We start from the raw sequence: 20,272 nt of genomic DNA, 5'->3' as shown, positions 1-20,272 counted from the left end.
AGCTCATTGGACTGTTCACATCCTTACTTTCAGGATCCAAGAATTCATTGAATCATTTAAACTTGTCTTTGTCTAACACTCCCAAGGAACCACCTCAGGCAAGAAGGTGTAAGCTTTTCTGCTGGGATTTGATCTCATCAGCATGTGCAAAGGCCCTTTGGTGTTCTAGGATATTTTCTCTGTATTAGATGGAAGGAGACCGCCCCCTTCCTGGGTTTTGCACTGTGGGGGTGGGACTGCCCTACACCCCTTTTCTGGGTTACTGGGAAATGTATAAAATGGGCTGATGCACAGCCATGTGGGGTTCCTTTTTGCTGAGCTGTGCCAAGAAATCACTTGCAATAAAATCCTTTCTGCTTTGAAGAAACGCCTGCTTCCTGCGCCTCATTAAGTTGCTGAGCTGAAATCACTTATTGTTACTGGCAATTCGCTGTAACATAAGCTCTAGAAGCTGAGTCACAACCATATTGAGACTGGTCAGTTTAACATCACTCATGGGGAAAACCTGGAAGTGATGTCATGCCTCTCTAGTAATCGCTGGGAATGATGTAGAAAACCATAGAGTTTCTGGTGATTCATATAACTGCCAATTGGTAACTCGACTGCTGTTAAAGATTATTTTTCTCCTCTAGCCATGAAATAGGAGCCCTGACATCTCTAGACTACAGTGATCCATTCCTGTGGACCAAATGCCAGCTTTAAATAGTGGACTCTGTGGCATTATACGCCCCACCAGGGCTCCCCCTCTCCCCAAACCCCACCCTCCCCAGACTAGTTACGGCAAGAAAAACTGAACCCCAGCAGTCTGATCTGATGGAAATCAATAGGTTTTGGAACCCTTTAACCCTGCTGTTGAACTGAAACAGCAGCAGTGGCGGAGGAGGTTAAGAGCTCGTGTATCTAATCTGGAGGAACCGGGTTTGATTCCCCGCTCTGCCGCCTGAGCTGTGGAGGCTTATCTGGGGAATTCAGATTAGCCTGGGCACTCCCACGCACGCCAGCTGGGTGACCTTAGGCTAGTCACAGCTTCTCGGAGCTCTCTCAGCCCCACCTACCTCACAGGGTGTTTGTTGTGAGGGCGGGAAGGGCAAGGGGAGATTGGTCAGCTCCCTTTGAGTCTCCTGCAGGAGAGAAAGGGGGGATATAAATCCAAATTCTTCTTCTTCTTCTTCTTCTTCTTCTTCTTCTTCTTCTTCTTCTTCTTCTTCTTCTTCTTCTTCTTCTTCTTCTTCTTCTTCTTCTTCTTCTTCTTCTTCTTCTTCTTCTTCTTCTTCTATTGGAGGGTACCGTTTTACAGAGTATCCAAGAGTCAGACACGACTAAACAGATAAAGAAGAAGAATGTATTGATGGCTAAGTGAACATACAGACATATATTGACCAATTAGTTTGTTGGCCCCTTTGGGGGCAGACTGAAATGAGAGCGCTGATGCTTTCTAACTCAAGTTGCCATCCCCAGGTTGCAAAATTCCTGAAGATTTGCGGGTGGCATCTGGGAAGGGTGGGGTCTGGCGAGTGGGGGGGCCTCCGTGGGGTGTCATGCCTTAGGCCAGGGCCAACCCTCCCAAGCAGCCATTTTCTCCAGGGGAACCGATCTCAGAGCTCAGATGTAATTCCAGGAGATCTCCAGGCCCTTCCTGGAGGTTGGCGACCACATTTCCAGCCCGGGTCCCAAAGACAGAGTGCTGATTGACTTATCTCTGCGATATGTCAGAAATGATGCAGATCACGTTGCGCACCTAATAGAGACCAAATATCACGTGTTGTGCCTCAGTATTTTCTTATTATGTGAAGTGAGACTTATAAGGACTACTATGTTCCACAATACAATATTTTACAATTCTAGACTAACAATTCCATATGCAATATATTATCAGCATACATGTATATCTAAACATATAGGAATCTATCACTCTTTTGTCCACAAGCTGCTGGAACCCATCAGAGAACTGGTCCTTGCCCTAAAATGCAGTTGCTTGTCTGAGCTATTGCAGTGACTATTGCACTGTCCCATGGATCAATTATCAGCAGCAGTGGCGTAGGAGGTTAAGAGCTCGTGTATCTAATCTGGAGGAACCGGGTTTGATTCCCAGCTCTGCCGCCTGAGCTGTGGAGGCTTCTCTGGGGAATTCAGATTAGCCTGTGCACTCCCACACACGCCAGCTGGGTGACCTTGGGCTAGTCACAACTCCATGGAGCTCTCTCAGCCCCACCTACCTCACAGGGTGTTTGTTGTGAGGGGGGAAGGGCAAGGAGATTGTCAGCCCCTTTGAGTTTCCTGCAGGAGAGAAAGGGGGGATATAAATCCAAACTCCGCCTCCTCCTCCTCCTCCTCCTCCTCCTCCTCCTCTTCTTCTTCTTCTTCTTCTTCTTCTTCTTCTTCTTCTTCTTCTTCTTCTTCTTCTTCTTCTTCTTCTTCTTCTTCTTCTAGTGATCTCTTTTGGATGCTCGCATTAGCCTTCCATAGAATAATCACTTCATGCTAAGCCCGCCATACAGAGTGGCATGCGCGATATTATGAAAGAAATCAATTGATATGACAAAATGCAACACTCGTTTTTCTGTGTGTTTCGTTCATCTTCATCAGTGTATGATTTCATTTGTAATCTCTCATTGGGGTTCTGCAATACAAATTCACAACAAGCTACCTGTGTTACTGATGAGAAGGATTTTAACATTTTTATATATTTTTAAATAATTTTATAATTTTATATCTTGTTAATAATTTTAACAAGTAAATTTTCTAATACATTATCAATGTAGATTGCCAATTGTAAATATTCTACAAATATGTATCTCTACGATAGCCACAAAGTCACGCCCCACGTTTACCATAAGTTCAAGTTTTTTTGTTTTTTTGTTTTAAAAAAGGTTTAAGAGTGTGTGTGTGGGGGTGGGGGGTGTATGAGTAAATGCTAAACAGGATAACCATGCTGACCCTTTGGACAAGTCTCCCTGCTCAAAGTACAGTCTAGTCAACGGAGGACCACGCTGAGAGAACTGAGGCAGACAGAGCTTGCTTAACGGCTCTCTGGGACTGCTTGCCATCAGCTTCCCCTCTGCAGTCTTCCTTGGTGGTCAACCATCCAAACACTCACCCTGCTTAGCTTCCAACTTTTGGTGATCCCAGCAAGGAGCTTCCAAGGCTCTGATTCAGTATAAGGGATTTTCGTGTATCCAAAGAAGGCAAAAGGGAACTCTGAGCTGTCTAATCCAAAGCTGTAATCCTAGGACTGGGGAATGAACAGGACTGATTCTTGGGCCCATTATGGGACAGCAAGGAGAATATCTACCAGCTTGAGGCAGCTAGATCCGCCCTCCATCCCTCTAAAGCAGATGTTGGCTGTTGCATCACGTCGGGTATCTTCTGAGGTCACTGGTGACCCTCGGAACCTCACAAATCCATTGCAGATGTTGCTCTGCAAAGGAAGATGCATGTTACCGCGCCCCACTCGGGGCCATCTGCTACCCGTGCAGTGAGAAAGCAGCAAATGACCTTCTAGCTTTCCTGGGAATGTTTGTCTTTGAGGGCCGGGTTTCCAGTAGCTCTCAGCCTCTCTGCACTGGAGGATAAAGAACTCAGACCTCCTGAACCGAGCCCGATGAGATCAGTGGCTGGGGAGGGGGGGCTCAGAAGGGACGCTGGGAAACCCAGGCCTATCTTTTAGGAACATTTCCCCCCTGCACTCGTGTAAATACAGGGCCCTCCGATCAAGTCCACTTAAATATCTACAAACGAAAATAGTTTCAAGTGGGCAGCTGACTGCGGTAGATCAGCCAGATTCCAACCCAGTGGCGTCTTAAAGACCAACCAGATTTTTCGGGCATTTGGGAGTCAAAGCTTAAGAACATAAGAACATAAGAACAAGCCAGCTGGATCAGACCAGAGTCCATCTAGTCCAGCTCTCTGCTACTCGCAGTGGCCCACCAGGTGCCTTTGGGAGCTCACAGGCAGGAGGTGAAAGCAATGGCCTTCTGCTCCTGAGCACCTGGTCTGCTAAGGCATTTGCAATCTCAGATCAAGGAGGATCAAGATGGGTAGCCATAAATGGACTTCTCCTCCATCAATCTGTCCAAGCCCCTTTCAAAGCTATCCAGGTAAGTGGCCATCACCACCTCCTGTGGCAGCATATTCCAAACACCAATCACACGTTGCGTAAAGAAGTGTTTCCTTTTAGTAGTCCAAATTCTTCCCCCCAGCATTTTCAATGAATGCCCCCTGGTTCTAGTATTGTGAGAAGCTTCTTCTATACAGTCCATACTTAGTGGTGGCAAACCTATGGCACTCCTGATGTTCATGGACTACAATTCCCATCAGCCCCTGCCAGCATGGCCAATCAACCGTTTTCTCCAGGGGAACAGATCTTGGTTGCCTGGAGATGAGTGGTTATTCCGGTAGACACCGAGCCCCCATCTGCACGCTGGCAGCCATACAAAAAAATCTAGTTGCTCATCAAGAGTGTTTGAATCTTGCTGTACAAAAATGGCCGTGCCTAATTTGCTGCTCCTCAGGACGAATGTGAAAATTCATATTAATTTCCAGCGACTAAACTGGGTGCTGTGAGACTGTTCAACAGGGCGGAACGCTCCCCCTTCTTCCACTCAATATGTCATATCGGGTTGCCAACTGAGGTTTAGGGATCTGCCGTAGATTTTTGGCGTGGAGGCTGGGGAGGGAAGGGTTGGGGGGGGGGGGGAGAGAAGAGAAGAGGCCTCAGTGGGATATAATGCTGTAGACCAGTGGTGGCGAACCTATGGCACGGGTGCCAGAGGTGGCACTCAGAGCCCTCTCTGTGGGCACTTACAGAGTGCCCCCCCCCCCACAAACACATCTAGGCTGGCCTGAGTTGCTGGGCTCGAATAATAGCATTAAGCCAAAGACCTAGTTTTGGGGAAGAAGTGTAGGTAACCCTGTTAAGTGCTGTTAAATCCCACTGATTTTCATGCGAAGAACTAAACTGCAATCCTCAGATCCTCTGAAGATGCCAGCCACAGATGCAGGCAAAATGTCAGGAGAGAATGCTGCTAGAACACGGCCAGACAGCCCAGAAACCACACAGCACCCAACTAAACTGCAATCCTTTACCTGGGAATGAGCTCGGTTGCTGGCAATGGGGCTTGCTTTTGAGTAAACCCTCCTAGGGTCGTGATTCACCCATTGGAAGAATTGCACAGTTGCTTCAAAGCAAAGCCACCAAGCTTACTCCTGAGTAACGCACGCCTCGGAGCCAACCGTTTTTTCTAAACTAAAACCTCAGTATTCGGGTTAAATTGCCGTGTTGGCACTTTGAGATATATAAGTGGGTTTTGAGTTGCAATTTGGGCACTCGGTCTCAAAAAGATTCGCCATCACTGCCATAGGCTAAGAACAAATGAACACCCAACAGAGTTCCATGGCAAAGTAGGGATTCAAACTCAAGCCTCCCAGTTCCAAATCTGACACCTGAACACTACACCATGCTAACTCTCACCATTTTCTTATACATTATGATGCCTTATACCAGTGATAGCGAACCTTTTCGAGACCGAGTGCCCAAACTGCAAATCCAAAACCCACTTATTTATCGCGAAGTGCCAACTCGGCAATTTAACCTGAATACTGTGGTTTTCGTTTAGAAAAAACGGTTAGCTCAGAGGCATGCGTTACTCGGGAGTAAGCTTGGTGGTAGTCGGTGACTTTGCTTTGAAGCAACCGTGCAACTCTTCCAACGGGTGAATCACGACCCTAGGAGGGTTTACTCAGAAGCAGGCCCCATTGCCAGCAACCGAGCTTACTCCCAGGTAAAGGATTGCGCTTTAGTTCTTTGCATGAATATCAGTGGGGTTTAACAGCGCTTAACAGGGTTACCTACACTGCTTCCCCAGAACTAAGTCTTAGGTTTAATGCTAATAATTGAGCCCAGCGGCCCAGGCCAGCCTAAATGTGTGTGTGGGGGGTGGCACTCTGTGCGTGCCCACAGAGAGGGCTCTGAGTGCCACCTCTGGCACCCGTGCCATAGGTTCGCCACCACTGTCATATAGGGTTGCCAACTGAGGTTTAGGGATCTGCCGTAGATTTTTGGCGTGGAGGCTGGGGAGGGAAGGGTTTGGGGAGGGGAGAGAAGAGGCCTCAGTGGGATATAATGCTGTAGACTGTACCTGCCAAAGCAGCCATCTCCTCCAGGAGATCTCTGTAGTTTGGCGAACTGTAATTCCAGGAGACCTCCAGGGGTTGGCAACAGAACACCACTCTTTGACTTCTTAACATCTGGTGTGACTGATGGCTGTTTAAGATACATAACCAAGTTCCACCACCATGCCCTAAACTGGATGGTCCAGCCTAGCCTGATCTTGCTAGATTGTGAAAGCTACGTAGGATTAGCCCTGGTTAGTAATTGGATGAGATCACCAAGGAAGTCCAGGGTTGCTACGCAGAGTCAAGTAATGGCGAACCACCTTGATTCCTCCCAGGCTAGCCTGATCACATCAGATCTTGGAAGCTATGCAGTGTGTAGGAGCAGCAGTGGCGTAGGTGGTTAAGAGCTCGTGTATCTAATCTGGAGGAACCGGGTTTGATTCCCAGCTCTGCCGCCTGAGCTGTGGAGGCTTATCTGGGGAATTCAGATTAGCCTGTGCACTCCCACACACGCCAGCTGGGTGACCTGGGGCTAGTCACAGCTTCTCGGAGCTCTCTCAGCCCCACCTACCTCACAGGGTAGGATATAAGAAAGGGGGGATATAAATCCAAACTCCTCCTCCTCCTCCTCCTCCTCCTCCTCCCCTCCTCCTCCTCCTCCTCCTTCTCCTTCTTCTTCTTCTTCTTCTTCTTCTTCTTCTTCTTCTTCTTCTTCTTCTTCTTCTTCTTCTTCTTCTTCTTCTTCTTCTTCTTCTTCTTCTTCTTCTTCTTCTTCTTCTTCTTCTATGCAGGATTTATGCTGGAAGTACGCTGAACAACAGAAGACATTTCTGCTCCCATTGATGGAGTTGCTGTTTTTACTCCAGAGTCAGGCCGCTCTCCTACCCACACCCCAATGTACACTGGGGCTGTTCAGCTACATTTTCAGGAGGGAAAAAAAAGCACGTCCCCAGCAGGATTCCTGCCTGGTTCCCTCCAGGGAGGAGGTGGGAGGTTTTTTAATAGGAAAAAAACAAACAAATAACCTTCTGCAATCTTTTATGCCCTCCTGGATGTGAACGGATTTGGCTCCCACAGCTCCAGCCAGATGGGGTGTGTGCGTGTGGTGGGGAGGGGGGCTTTCCAGCCACAGATGTCTTCCATCTGCTCATGGGCCTATGGAGGAAGAGGATTCTTCCTCTGTCCCAAGAAAGGAGTAGGGCCGAGTCAGGGAGGCTGATCTTGGGCCAAAGAAACAGCGATGGCAGATGCCCCAATCCAGTGCTGCAGTTGTGAACGGACGAGGGCTGCCATGCCACCAGGGAGGTAGAAAACTCCTACACCAGAGGTGTCCAACTCTGGTGCTTCAGATGATCATGGACTACAATTCCCCATAGCCCCTGCTGCCATGCCTGCAGGGGCTGATGGGAATTGTAGTCCATGAACATCTGAAGCGCCAGAGTTGGACACCCCTGTCCTATACCATGTCCTTGGGTTGTCCAGCAAAAAAACCCGCAAGGATTTTGTAACACGTCGATGAAAGTGTTTACTGTACCTCATGTTGGAATTACTTGGGAAAACAGCTTTCTCAGCTGTAACTCCTGCATCAAACTTGACTGTTCTACTTCTCCAACGGTCCCAATAGATCCTGCAGGATAGAAGACATTTTCATGCTTTCTCTTCTCCCCAGTGGTGGGATCCAAAAATTTTAGCAACAGGTTCCCATGGTGGTGGGATTCAAACTGTGGCGTAGTGCCAATGGGGCTGGGCGGGGCACGACAGGAGCATGGCCGGGCATTCCAGAGGCTGGGTATTCCTGGGCGGGGCTGTGGCAAGGCCCCAGCCGCTGCGCCAGTCCTTGGGCGGGAATTGAATGCACACAGGTGCAGGCTGCCACGCACTCCGGTGCACCTCCGGCTGCTACACTGCTTCAAGTTCTGCGCACTACTGCTGAGAGGAGGGGCATAACTCAGGCAAAAATCACGTGGCAAAATCACCCATGAGTAACCCCCTCTCTCGGCACACACAAATAATTAGTAACCTACTCTCGGGGACCTGTGAGAACCTGCTGGATCCCACCTCTGCTTCTCCCCCATCAGTCAGACTTCTTCGAAAACTCACCTGCTTTGGAGCGGCAGGACACCTGCTCTCTTGAGAGCTGAACATATTCTGAAGTATTCTCCATCCCTTTTTATTGTGGAGTTATAAGGGAAAATGTGCAGTCTTCGCCTTTTGATTTGTAATCCCCACAATTAACTAGGCAATACGGAATGATGTAGGAGGACTTTTTTTTTTACACAAGTATTAGAGCTGTATTATGATGAAATTTTTCAGAAAGATGCTTTGGTAAAAGGGTAGGAACTGTGTAGACTATACTATCATGTACTGCCTCTTGCCCTATGTATGCTCCTAGTAGGGAATTTCAGCATTGTTTAACATTCCGTGTTTACATGCTTAAGCTTGGTTTCAGACTTCTTTCAGTCCTGTATCAGTTTTCAAATTTCTGCAGTTGCATTGTTCATTGGATGTCCTCTCCTGTTGAATGTGTTTGACTTATTGATTGATTGATTAAACTTATATACCGCTCTCCCCCGGAGGGCTCAGGGCGGTGAACAACAAAACAAAATCGAGCACATAAACCAAAGACTAAAATCCTATAAATATTCATTAAATTGGCTCTATATAAATAAAATAACCCCACCCCATTAAAACGCAGCATACTAAAATCAACATAATAGATGGCGCCCACTAACAATCCCCTAAAAAAAACCAGAAGGAGGGAGAGCGGCAGGATCCACTGATGTTACAGGTATTACAGATGTTACAGGGGGCCATCAGCGGCCGGCCTCCCATAAGGCCCGGCGGAACAGCTCATTTTTTACAGGCCCTGCGGAACTCACTAAGATCCCGCAGGGCCCTGACAGCTGGAGGGAGAGCGTTCCACCAGGCCGGGGCCAGAGCTGTAAAGGCTCTGGCCCGGGTAGCCGCATCATTGAGGGGCCAGGGATCACCAGTAAGTTGGCCTCTGCCGAGCGCAGAGACCGATTCGGGACATATGGGGTAAGACTTGCATTATATGATCTGCCTGGAGTCTCAGCAAGAAAGGCAAACTATACATAAGCAAAGGAAAACTGAGAACGAGTGTTGCCATTTCCTATATTCTCTTTCTTTCTTTTTAAGCACTGTGATGTTGTTGAGGAACTGGAGGCCACAGGGAGGAAGGTAACAGAAATGGCACTTTTGGAGGTTGGGCTTCAACAATAGTTATCCGTGCAGCAACTGAAGACATTTGGACTGATTATTCCTTGGTCCTCTGCTCCACAGTGAAGGTACCGTTCCTTTGGGGCAGAGATTTCTGTACCAACATGCTTTATACTTATGGCAGGTATGATCAGACAGTAAAAGATAGGGGATTTTGTTCCTGTAGTTTGAGTTATGTGGAAACCCTGGAAACTCTTTTCCACCGCTAGAAACATACTCAACTGAAGATGAAACATAAAAACTCTTTATTTGCTACGTGCTCGGGCCTGTCGGACTTCCATAAGATGCTTTTCCTTTTAAATAATGAGGATCTTGCACATTGTGCGCTAGTTGCACATTTATTATTAGATATTATAAAGACTCAGTGAATTGCTTAGAGTTGCAAATTGTATTTTGACTTCTGGTTATTATTTTTGACTTCTTATATGTACCCCTTTTCTTTCTATTTCTTATGCCAATAAAGGCTTACTTGACTTTTGGCACCGAAGATCTCGGAAGCCCTGCCGTTCACGAGAGCGGGGAAACCCCAGCGTTTTCACTCCCTGCGGGGTTTTACCCCTTCTTGTCTCCTCCCCACACTATTTTCGGGGATTGATGGCTGGCATTTTTCTGGAAACAAAAATGTCATATCGACATTCCTCAAGCCTGCACAATCTATATATATAAAAAAATCTATCAGTTTGTTTTTCTGCTGTAATCTCCCAAACTACTGGACCGATTGCTTTGAAATTTTCACACAACGTCGCATTCACATGCGGCCAGGTTTTCATACTGTTTCCACATCTCCTGTTGTGTATATGTCACAACTGTGCCAGTTATTGTGTACATGCCACACTTGTGACAGTTGGAACCACAGTTCTGATCCGCAACAGTGCCATCTGCTGGCCGTCAAAGCAACACCCTCTGATACAAGGGAACCAACCATGCCTTCCTTGAAAACCACTGCCTTATGGAGTGAGAGGGATGGGGCGAGCTATCTGCACATGGCCCGCCCACCCTAGCGGAGGAAGGGGAAGAGTGAGGGAGGGTCCAGGGGTTTGCTGGACCAAACGCTCTGAAATTTGAACACAATGTAGCTCATGTCTCCCAGCGTGTTTTACGCTAGATAATTCGCCTGCAAGGGAAGGGAGTGAAAGGGACAGGATCAGCCCACCTGGACATGGCCCACCCACCCTAGCAGAGGAAGGAGACGTTAGGGAGGGACCTGCAGGGTTGCCATGCAAGGGGAGAGAGGGAGGGGAGCGAGGGGCCCCTTGCCTCTCCCCTCCCTTGCAAGCATTGTGCAATGACACATGTTCGAACCGCTCACTTCCCCTTTTCTTTCTTTTCCACTTCACCAGACTCAGCCACAGCAACGTGTGGCCGGGCCCGCTAGTAGCATTATGAAAAATAACAATAGGACAGTTAAAGCGCTGAAAAATGCCTTTCTGAAGATATCTGCTCTCATTGGCTGTGTTGTGCTTGGAGGACTCTTTAGGTTGGATTTGGCAGGAGGGGGAGAATCACCAGAGAGAGGGGTGCCGGAGGAGGGAGGTTCCTGCTGCCACACCACTGCAGTTGGCAGCGCACAGGCTCAGCCACGACTTTTTTTTTAAGGATGGTTTTTCTTGAAAGGGCACGATCCAGCAGTCAGAAAGAGAAAGGTCTGTGCGGCCCATGGGTGGAGGCCAGAGGAGAGAAAGAAGCAGAAGAATATCAATATATCATGTAAATATCGATATGTCAGTTAAAGGGCTACAGAAAATGCTGGCAATCTTGCAATCGCCGGGGGGGGGGGGTGTCTCCCAGAAGTGAGGGCAGGCAAGCCCCTCAACAGGTTGTGGGACACAAGGAAACATGGGGAGACGCCCCTGTGAAGGTACAACGGGGCAAGCAAGGAGCATTGCCGGAAGCAATCCATGCATCGTGGGCCCGGCCCGGCAGTTTCCCCAAAAGGATCACACTAAACAGTTTCCCCAAAAGGATCACACCAGAGATTATTTTCAGCGGGGCGGCAAAGGCGCAGGCACGTTCTGTGCCAAAGAGCATCCCCACAATGTTCTTGGCTCCATACTCTGCATCCGCCAGGAAGGAAGGTGAGGCAGAGCCAAATGGAGCAGAAGCAGAGTTAACCTGAGTGAAAGTCAAAGCAGTTCACCGTGGCTCCCCCCCCTTCCCTGCCCCAGCATGAAAATTTATTTGGTCAAAATGGTTTTATGCTGTCTTTCTAACCAACAGGTGCACGAGGTGGTGGGGGAGGAAAGGGTTAAAGCTCTTCTCTCCTTCCTGAGAAAACAACCTCAGGCAGCTCCATTTGAAAAAGACAAAATAAAGTTTGAAATAAGCGGGGAAGGACATCCTCATGTATAGTGGATCAGGGAGAGGTCTCTGGCAGTGGTGGCGAACCTATGGCACGGGTGCCAGAGGTGGCACTCAGAGCCCTCTCCGTGGGCACGCGCAAACAGAGTGTCCCCCCTCACATCTAGGCTGGCCTGGGCCGCTGGGATCGATTATTAGCATTAAACCTAAGACCTAGTTTTGGGGAAGCAGTGTAGGTAATCCTGTTAAGTGCTGTTAAAACCCACTGATTTTTATGCAAAGAACAAAAGTGCAATCCTTTACCTGGGAGTAAGCTCAGTTGCTGGCAATGGGGCTTGCTTCTGAGTAAACCCTCCTAGGGATTCACTCTAGAGATGCACGGTTGCTTCAAAGCAAAGCCACCGACTACCACCAAGCTTACTCCTGAGTAATGCACGCCTCAGAGCCAACCATTTTTTCTATACCAAAACCTCAGTATTCAGGTTAAATGGCCGTGTTGGCACTTTGCAATAAATAAGTGGGTTTTGGGTTGCAGTTTGGGCACTCGGTCTCGAAAAGGTTCGCCATCACTGGTCTCTGGGCTGGGAGGAAGAGGGCAGAGTCCACGGGCCCGGTTGAGCCGCTGGGCCATCCGTGACCAAGCCCTGCTTGAGGCGTGCCTCCTAGTTGGCACCTGGGCACCTGGGTTGGCACCTCTTGCCCCTACAAGTCCGGGAGAACGAGAAATGAGGCAGGCTGCAAGGGAGGGGCTCTTATCCTGTGCAAGGCTTATAGGTGTGTCCCCGTGTGGGCGGCCACCACAGTTCACGGCAGAATGAACTTGGCAGTTGCCTGGCAACGGTACCACTCCTTCCCTGCGACAGCCGTCGGGAGAAGCAAAAGCATCAAGCCAGCTTTTTCTCGGCTTTAGATATTTTAGTGGGTTGCGCTTAGGCTGCCATCTGAGGATAGCGTTCGAAATCACTGCCCACACCCCGGCCCCCGGCCCTCTTCCACGAAGCAGTCGGACCAGGGATCCGCCGCCTTTTTTTGGAGCCTCCAGGCACTTTAGGAATTCTGACACGGCGTGGCACAAAATGGCGGCTGCATGAAGTGGAGCCGGCCACAAAATGGCCGCCATGGCTTAATTTCCCGCCACACAGCCAAGACCCTTGTATTATGGGGGCAGTTTTCTAAAACCATTTTAAAATACATTTCCAATGGCCAATCAGAGCAACATTTTAAAATTAAATTTCCAATGGGAAATCAGGAGCCTTTCTGGGAATGGCTCCCACCCATTTCCCAAACGCACTCAGTGGGCACCGGGAAAGGTGTTGGTGGACGCCACAGTGACCACGGGTGTCCCGCTGGGCACTGCTGAACTAGACAACCTTCATTGCCTAGCTTTAAATGCATTTTTTAGAAAATCTCATTCATGGAGTGAAAGTGCTGCGTGCTATCATGTCTGACAGAGGCGTTCCTCCCGTTGGGCAAAGTGGGCAGTTGCCCTGGGCGCCGCCTTGTGGGGGGCGCAAAAAGCTGCCGCAGGATTCGCCTGTGGCCCGCAGATTTTTTGGCAGATGCAGATAGAAGCGGAGTTTTTAGGCCCAGCAGCACCAAAATTTCAGGGATTTTTCAGGAGACTATCCAGATGATATCACCCAGGTTTGGTGAGGTTTGGTTCAGGGAGTCCAAAGTTATGGACTACTAAAGGGAGTGCCTCATCCCCCATTGTTTCCAGTAATCGAGCTAATAGGAGATGGGGGCTACACCTTTGAGGGTCGATAACTTTGGACCCCCTGAACCAAACTTCACCAAACTCTGGGTGGTATCATGAGAAGGGTCTCATGAAGATACTTGGAAATTTTGGTGCTGCTATCTTAATAATTTCACCCCTGACAGCAGGCATTTCCCCAGATTTTCCTTTTAAAATCCATTTTTATTTCTTTTTATTCTCTTTTATTTCTTTTTATTCTCCTCAATGCCTACTGTAAAGGTTATTATTACTATTTTGGAAAGCCTTTTGAAAATGTTTTTCAAAAAAATATTTCGGCTGTGTTCAGATTTTGTGGAGTTGGGGCATGTTCTATAATGTGATGGTGACTTTGAAACGCACCTGCAGGAAATTTTTTTTGTTTGGTCAATGCGGGGAGGGTGGCTGCCCGGGGGTGGGGGGATCAAACCCTGGTTTTGCCCAGGGCTCCAGTTTGCCTAGGTACGCCACTGATGTCTCTGATGAGAAGTGCCGGAGCTCCCAGCTCTTTATCCCTTGGAGAAATTAGGGTCAGGGTCCAGGCAGGCTGGAGCCAGAAAATACAACACTCCAGTATGGGGTTTGCGGGTTCTCCAAGAATGGTTGCTCTTTAACGTGTTACAAATCTGCATGACCTCTGGAGAGAACGGGGAAAGGAAGAACACCAACACAGACCAAACTTTGAAGCAAACATTTTTAATACATAAACATCTCCATTAAAAGGGAGACATTTTTTAAAAAAAAATACCAAAAAGTTAGTGTTTCCACAGGCGACATTCTGCTGTGGTAGGAATAGCAGAAACTAGTAGCCCTCGGCTGTACCGTTTGGTGTGCGCAAGAGAAAGATTGTGACAGGGTAGCGGTTGGCCCATTCCTACCCCAGCCACCGTACTCCAAGGCTTCTCACACAGAAGCCATAACGAGCTTCAGGGAATTCCATCGTGGGCATGTCCAGGCCGGAAACTAGTATCAGTTCTATTCCAGAGATTTTTGCCCAGGATCTTGTCACGAGATTTCTGGTTTCCGCTCTCACCGTTACACTTCCTAGAGTTTTCGACGGCAAAGGGAAACATTTCGTTATCAATCGGATGTCTGCATGCCGTAGACGCAATTTCCGGCTTGATAATACTGCTTTGCTACACTGCAAGAAACGAGAGCGGAAAGGAGAGCTCTCGGTTTTTGGGCCTGTTTGAGTGGCAGCTGCCTACTTCAGTCCCGGATTTGGGCCTTCGCGGTGCTCCTGTTCAAAGGTCCCCTTTTCCCCAAGACTCAAACGTTCACATTGCGAAATCCAGAACTGAACTGAACAGTGGGTGGTTCCAAAATCGTCACGGTGTGGGAAGACTCGTTGGCTGGGGGCGGAAAGGTAGACCAGACATCTGGGCCAGTGCAGATATGGAAAATTACAAACGAACACCCGACAGATGTGCAACTTTGCTCACTCCGACATGTATATACACACACAACGATCCACTTCATTGCCGTAAGAAGCTGTGTGAGCACACACGTCCTTCATCGGACCCATTTGTTGGGTTCTTGGCATCCCACAGTGCAATTTGGCTTAGCCCCGGACAACATTCAGGAGTACGAACTTTTCCCCTTTTGAGAATTTTTTTTTTTTTGGCCTTTGGCTGGCGAACCCTGTAGGCCAGTGCCAGGTGGCACTCGAAACCTATGGCAATCGGGTGCAGAGCCCCCCCAATACATATCTAGGGCTGGCCTGAATTGGCCACGGGCCTCGGATTATTAGCATTAAACCTAAAACCTAGTTTTGGGAAAGCAGTGTAGGTAACCCCTGTTAAGTAGCTGTTAAACCCCACTGGATTTTTTCATCACGAAGAACTAAAGCTGAATCCTTTACCTCGGAGTAAGCTCGGTTGTTGGCAATGGGGCTCTTTGCTTACTGAGCAAAGCCCTCCTAGGGTCGCGTGATTCACCCATTGGAAGAGCTTTCGCGATCGTTGCTTCTAAAGCAAAGCCACCGACTACCACCAAGCTTACTCCTGAGTAATGCGCTACTGGAGCCAACTGTTTTTTTCTAAACTAAAAACCTTCAGTATTCAGGTTAAATGGCCGAAAGGGTCCTTTGGCGCATAAAACAAGTGGGTTTTAGGGTTGCAAAGATTTGGGCACTCGGTCTCTCTAAAAGGTTCTCACATCACTGGCTTAGGCCCATCTGCAAAAGGGGGACCAGCACGTCCTAGGGGCGTGGTGGCGAAGACTATTTGGCACTCCAGATGTTATGGACTACAATTCCCATCAGCCCCTTCCAGCATGGCAATTGGCCATGCTGGTGAGGAACTGATAAAGAAGTACTCAATCTCTTATCTAGATAAGGTCGCGCCACCACTATCTAAGGATTGCCTTAAGCTTAACTGGTTTACATAGTTAACATTCATTTTTTACCCACCTCTCTGTGCTTTATGAGGTGCGCTCAGTTTGCATATAGGACAGACTTCAACTGTATTCATCTTTGGCAAGCCAGACTGTGTACAGGCTGGGTTTTGGATACGCATTGCAGAGTTTCTGGCAGCCAGACTCCATAAATAGGGTTCCTCAACATTGTACCCAGGGGTGCCAGGACACCCACTGACTCCTTTCCTAGTGCCCACCAAGTTTTTTTTTAAAATGAGGGGCCAGACAGGGCTTTGGTCCAGCATGGCTTGGTTTGGCAGCAGAGGCGTTCCTCCCATTGGGGCAAAGTGGAAGGGCGTAGTTGCCCCCTGGGCTGCCTTGTGGGGGGCGCAAAAACCGCAGGTCTGCCCTTGTGGGATTTGTGGCATTCTGCAGATGGCATGCAGGTTTTAGGCTAGCAGCACCACAATATTTCAGGGACTTTTTTTCAGGAGACTATCCAGATGATATCACCCAGGTTTGGTGAGGGTTTGGTTCAGGGAGTCCAAAGTTATAGGGACTCCTCAAAGGGAGTGCCTCATCCCCCCCATTGTTTCCAATCAGAGACTAATAGGAGATGGGGGCTGTCCTTTGAGGGTTGATAACCCTTTGGACCCCTGAACCAAACTTCACCAAACCTGGGTGGTTGGTATCATGAGTAGGGTCTCATTAGAAGATACTTGGAAATCTTTGGTAAAAGCTGCTATCTCTTAATAATAGTACCCCTGACAGCAGGCACCCCCCTGACATCAGGCATTTCGCCAGCTTTTCCTTCTAAAATCCATTTTTATTTCTTTTATTCTCTTTTATTTCTTTTATTCCTCTCAATGCCTAATAAAGGTGCTGCTATTATTACTATTTCCTTTGAAAGCCTTTTGGAAAATGTTTTCAAAAAAAATATTTCTGCTGTGTCTTCAGATTTTGTGAGTTGGGGCATGTTCCTATAATGTGATGGTGACCTTGAAACGACCTGGTGGAAATTTTTTTTGTTTGGTCACGGTGGGGGAGGGTGGCTGCCCATGGTGGGGGGGGGGCATCTAATTCAGGTTTTGCCCAGGGCTCCAGTTTGCCTACGTACGCCACTGTTTGGCAGTGAGTGAAGGCTGGATGCTTGCAGCGTTCTCCTCTGTCTGGGTAGAGAAATCCAAGGTATTAATATCCCAGTTTGCACATTCTACAACCAAAAACAGACCCCAGAGCTGCGCGCCAGCCCCAGCCAAATGCTGAACAGGTTTTCAGCAATGCGTTTTGTGATCAATGCTGGCCAAGGGACTGACTTTCTGCTCTGCGCATAGCTGAACAATGCATATGCACAGCTCCCCATCCTATTCCGTTGCAGCTCATGGAATCTTGCTCAGAACATGCAGTGTCAATAACAACCACGTTTTTACCATCTTCATTTGCCCTCCCTGAGTCTCAAAAAGGGGGAACACTAAAAGAACTGAGAGCCACCCAGCACAGAACTGCTCTCAAAGTCCTGTGGAAATCCAGATTCCTGCAGGATCTTGTCAGGGATCTGAAGGACGGGTTATTTAAAGTAATTACCCACCTCCTCCAGCTCTGGCTTCATCATCACCCATGCCCTAGGAGGGGACGTCATTCCCACACTTGCATCTCATTCCCGGACATGGGTGCAATATCCCCTCTTGCACCCTTCATAGCATGTCTCTGCACAAAGCCTAGTGAATCATGCTGGGGATTGCACCGGCAGTAGCCTGCAGTACCGTACTTCACTCTGATATTTCTTTTCCGTGCAGGAACTCCTTCCTCCTTCGCCTTCTCTCTCTCTCTCTCTCTCTCTCTCTCTCACACACACACACACACACACACACACACACACACACACACACACACAGAGAGAGAGAGCAGGTAGGTAGAGCGGTAGTAGGCAGGTAGAGATGAGCTGGCCCCTCCCTTTCAGTGAGACCTTTCTCAGCTCCGCTTACCTCCCGCCCAAAACCCAATAATAAGGAGCTATGTTCGCCACCCTGCAGAAGCGCACCGTTTTACCCACGGCCAAAAATTAAGAATTTGGGCGACTTTTAACACGGCAGACCGGAATTTCAGGTTAAAGGGCTGAGCGCATCCTAAGGGAAAGTGCGTGGCAGCAGACAACACTTCCTCTCCTCCACCCCGCCACAATTTCTCCAAGATACATCGCCAGCCAGGCTGGAGGTTGCTCTGATGCAAGAGTCGTCTTGCAGAACGGTTCCTTCAACGCACGCACACAGTTCTGAGCCCCACAGAGCCCAAAGCAGCTGCAGCAGGCCCGTTTCCCCGCCTGGACTCCTAAGCCAGCTTATTTTGTGAGGGGCGGCATGACAGGGAGGGGACCGAACAGGACGGGGCCTAGGCTTGCCAACCTCCAGGTGGCATCTGGAGATCTCCTGGAATCACAACTGAGCTCCAGATTACAGGGATCAGCAACTGAAGAAGAAGAAGAAGAGTTTGGATTTATATCCCCCTTTCTCTCCTGCAGGAGACTCAAAGGGGCTTACAATTCTCTTACCCTCACAACAAACACCCTGTGAGGTGGGTGGGCTGAGAGAGTCTCGAACAGCCGGATTGATGATAAGGTCCACGAGCTGGCGTGTGTGCGGGAGTGCCCAGGCTAATCTGGAATTCCCAGATAAGCTCTCCTTACAGCTCAGGCGGCAGAGCGGAGAATCAAACCCGGTTCCTCCAGATTAGATACACGAGCTCTTAACCTCCTACGCCACTGCTGCTCCTGGTAGTTGTGGTGGGTTTCCCGGGCTGTGTGGCCGCGGGTTCGGTGGATCTTGTTTCTCCTGCATCTGTGGCTGGCATCTTCAGTGTGTAACAGCAGACTTCCGTCTGTATACACCTCCTGAAGAAGCCAGCCACAGATGGCAGGTGAAACGCTAGGGAACAAGATTAGACTCAGCCTAGACCCGCGAGTTTCCACAGGTCGAATTCACTTCATCAGTTCTCTGCTGGCAAGGCCAATTGGCCATGCTAACAGGGGCTGATGGGAATTGTAGTTCATGAACATCTGGAGAGCCGCAGGTTGCAGACCCCTGCATTAGACCATGGCCACAGCCCAGAAAACCTACCACAACCAGTTGAATCTGGCCGGGAAAGCCTTCGACAATACAAGGAGCTGGTAACTTTGGCGGGTGTGGCGTTATATCCTGCTGAGATCTTTCCCCTCCTCAAACCCCGCCCTCCTGAAACTTCAACCCCAAATCACCAGGAAGCTCCGAACCCCAAGTTGGCAACCCCAGAAGGCTCAGCGTCCCACTCCTCTTCCCAGAGTTCACTGCTAATCCTTTCCCACAGCTTAGTCCAGAGGTGTCCAACTCTGGCGCTTCAGATGTTCATGGACTATAATTCCCATCAGCCCCTGCAGATTTGGCCAATTGGCCATGCCTGCAGGGGCAGATGGGGCTGATGGGAATAGTAGTAGGGTGGAGGAGGGGAGAGTTGCCAATCTCCAGATGGCCCCTGGTGATTTCTTGGAATTACCGCTGATCTCCATACGACAGAGAAACAAAATTTGTTCCCACCACGATACATTCAGAGTTAAACTTCCAGAAGGCTCCAAAACACAGAAACCTAAAGGGGAGACAGACTGAGGGGATCTTGGCTGCTGGGGGGCTCTCTGGCCCATGGCAGTAACAGGAGCGCATCCCACCCACTGAGCTGCCTCTGTCGAAATGACTTCCAGCAGCACGATACATTTCATCACCCAGGGTTGTAACAGGATTCTGTGCCGATTAAGGACCCTGAGGACTGTGGGGTGTGTGTGTGTGTGTGTGTGCGTGTGCGTGTGCGTGTGTGCCCCTTCCTGGTCCTGCTTGAATATCCATTCAGTAATTCTCCAAAAGCATAGCACTTTCTGACTCATTTCCCTTTATACTCCAAAGAAATACCCCCATGAAGGGCTGGCCCAGCCACTAGACAAATGGAGGCAACTGCCCAGGGTACAATGTTGTGCCAAAAATGCAAGACTGTGATCTGTACCTGCCATGATGGAACGTGGAACGGCTTCTGAAGAGTTCTCTATCTTTGGCAGCCCGAGTAACCCATATTAGGCCTAAGCTTGTCAAAGCTCAGAAACTAAGCCCTAATTCAGTGATGGCGAACCTATGGCATGGGTGCCAGAGGTGGCACTCAGAGCCCTTTCTTAAGTAACGCAAAACACAGAGTTCGGGCCATGTGTGGAGGTGGAAAATCACTCCAATAATAAATACACACATCTAGGGCTGGCCTAGGCCACTGAACACGACGCAAGGCCAAGACCAAGCTGCGTGAACATCACGGAGGACTCGGCTGGCGGCCTGGTGCCTGTGTCCGTAATAAGCTGCCCGAGGGTGTGTGTGTGCAGAGGAAGCAGAGATGCTAGAGAGGAACAGAGTGGTGCCCGCAGGACTTGCTGGAGGCTAGAGCAGGCTGGCCCCTGCTTGAATGGGTGGGGCGGAGGAAGAGGGAGCCAACCGTTTTTTTCTAAACTAAAACCTCAGCATTCAGGTT

General features: G+C 49.0%; 1 long non-coding RNA gene across 1 annotated transcript; it reads right to left on the bottom strand.

Annotated features, from left to right (window-relative positions):
- Positions 1-14,064: 14,064 nt before the first annotated feature.
- LOC125429910 lies at positions 14,065-15,592 on the bottom strand. Its single transcript, XR_007244065.1, has 2 exons — positions 15,547-15,592; positions 14,065-15,009 (listed from the first exon to the last, which is right to left on the bottom strand). It is a non-coding gene; the product is annotated as an uncharacterized LOC125429910 (long non-coding RNA).
- Positions 15,593-20,272: the final 4,680 nt, after the last annotated feature.

The sequence above is a fragment of the Sphaerodactylus townsendi genome, linkage group LG03 (assembly GCF_021028975.2).
Source record: "Sphaerodactylus townsendi isolate TG3544 linkage group LG03, MPM_Stown_v2.3, whole genome shotgun sequence".
Lineage (NCBI taxonomy): Eukaryota > Metazoa > Chordata > Lepidosauria > Squamata > Sphaerodactylidae > Sphaerodactylus > Sphaerodactylus townsendi.
The sequence above is the reverse complement of the archived record's forward strand: the minus strand, read 5'-3'. Positions and strand labels throughout refer to the sequence as shown.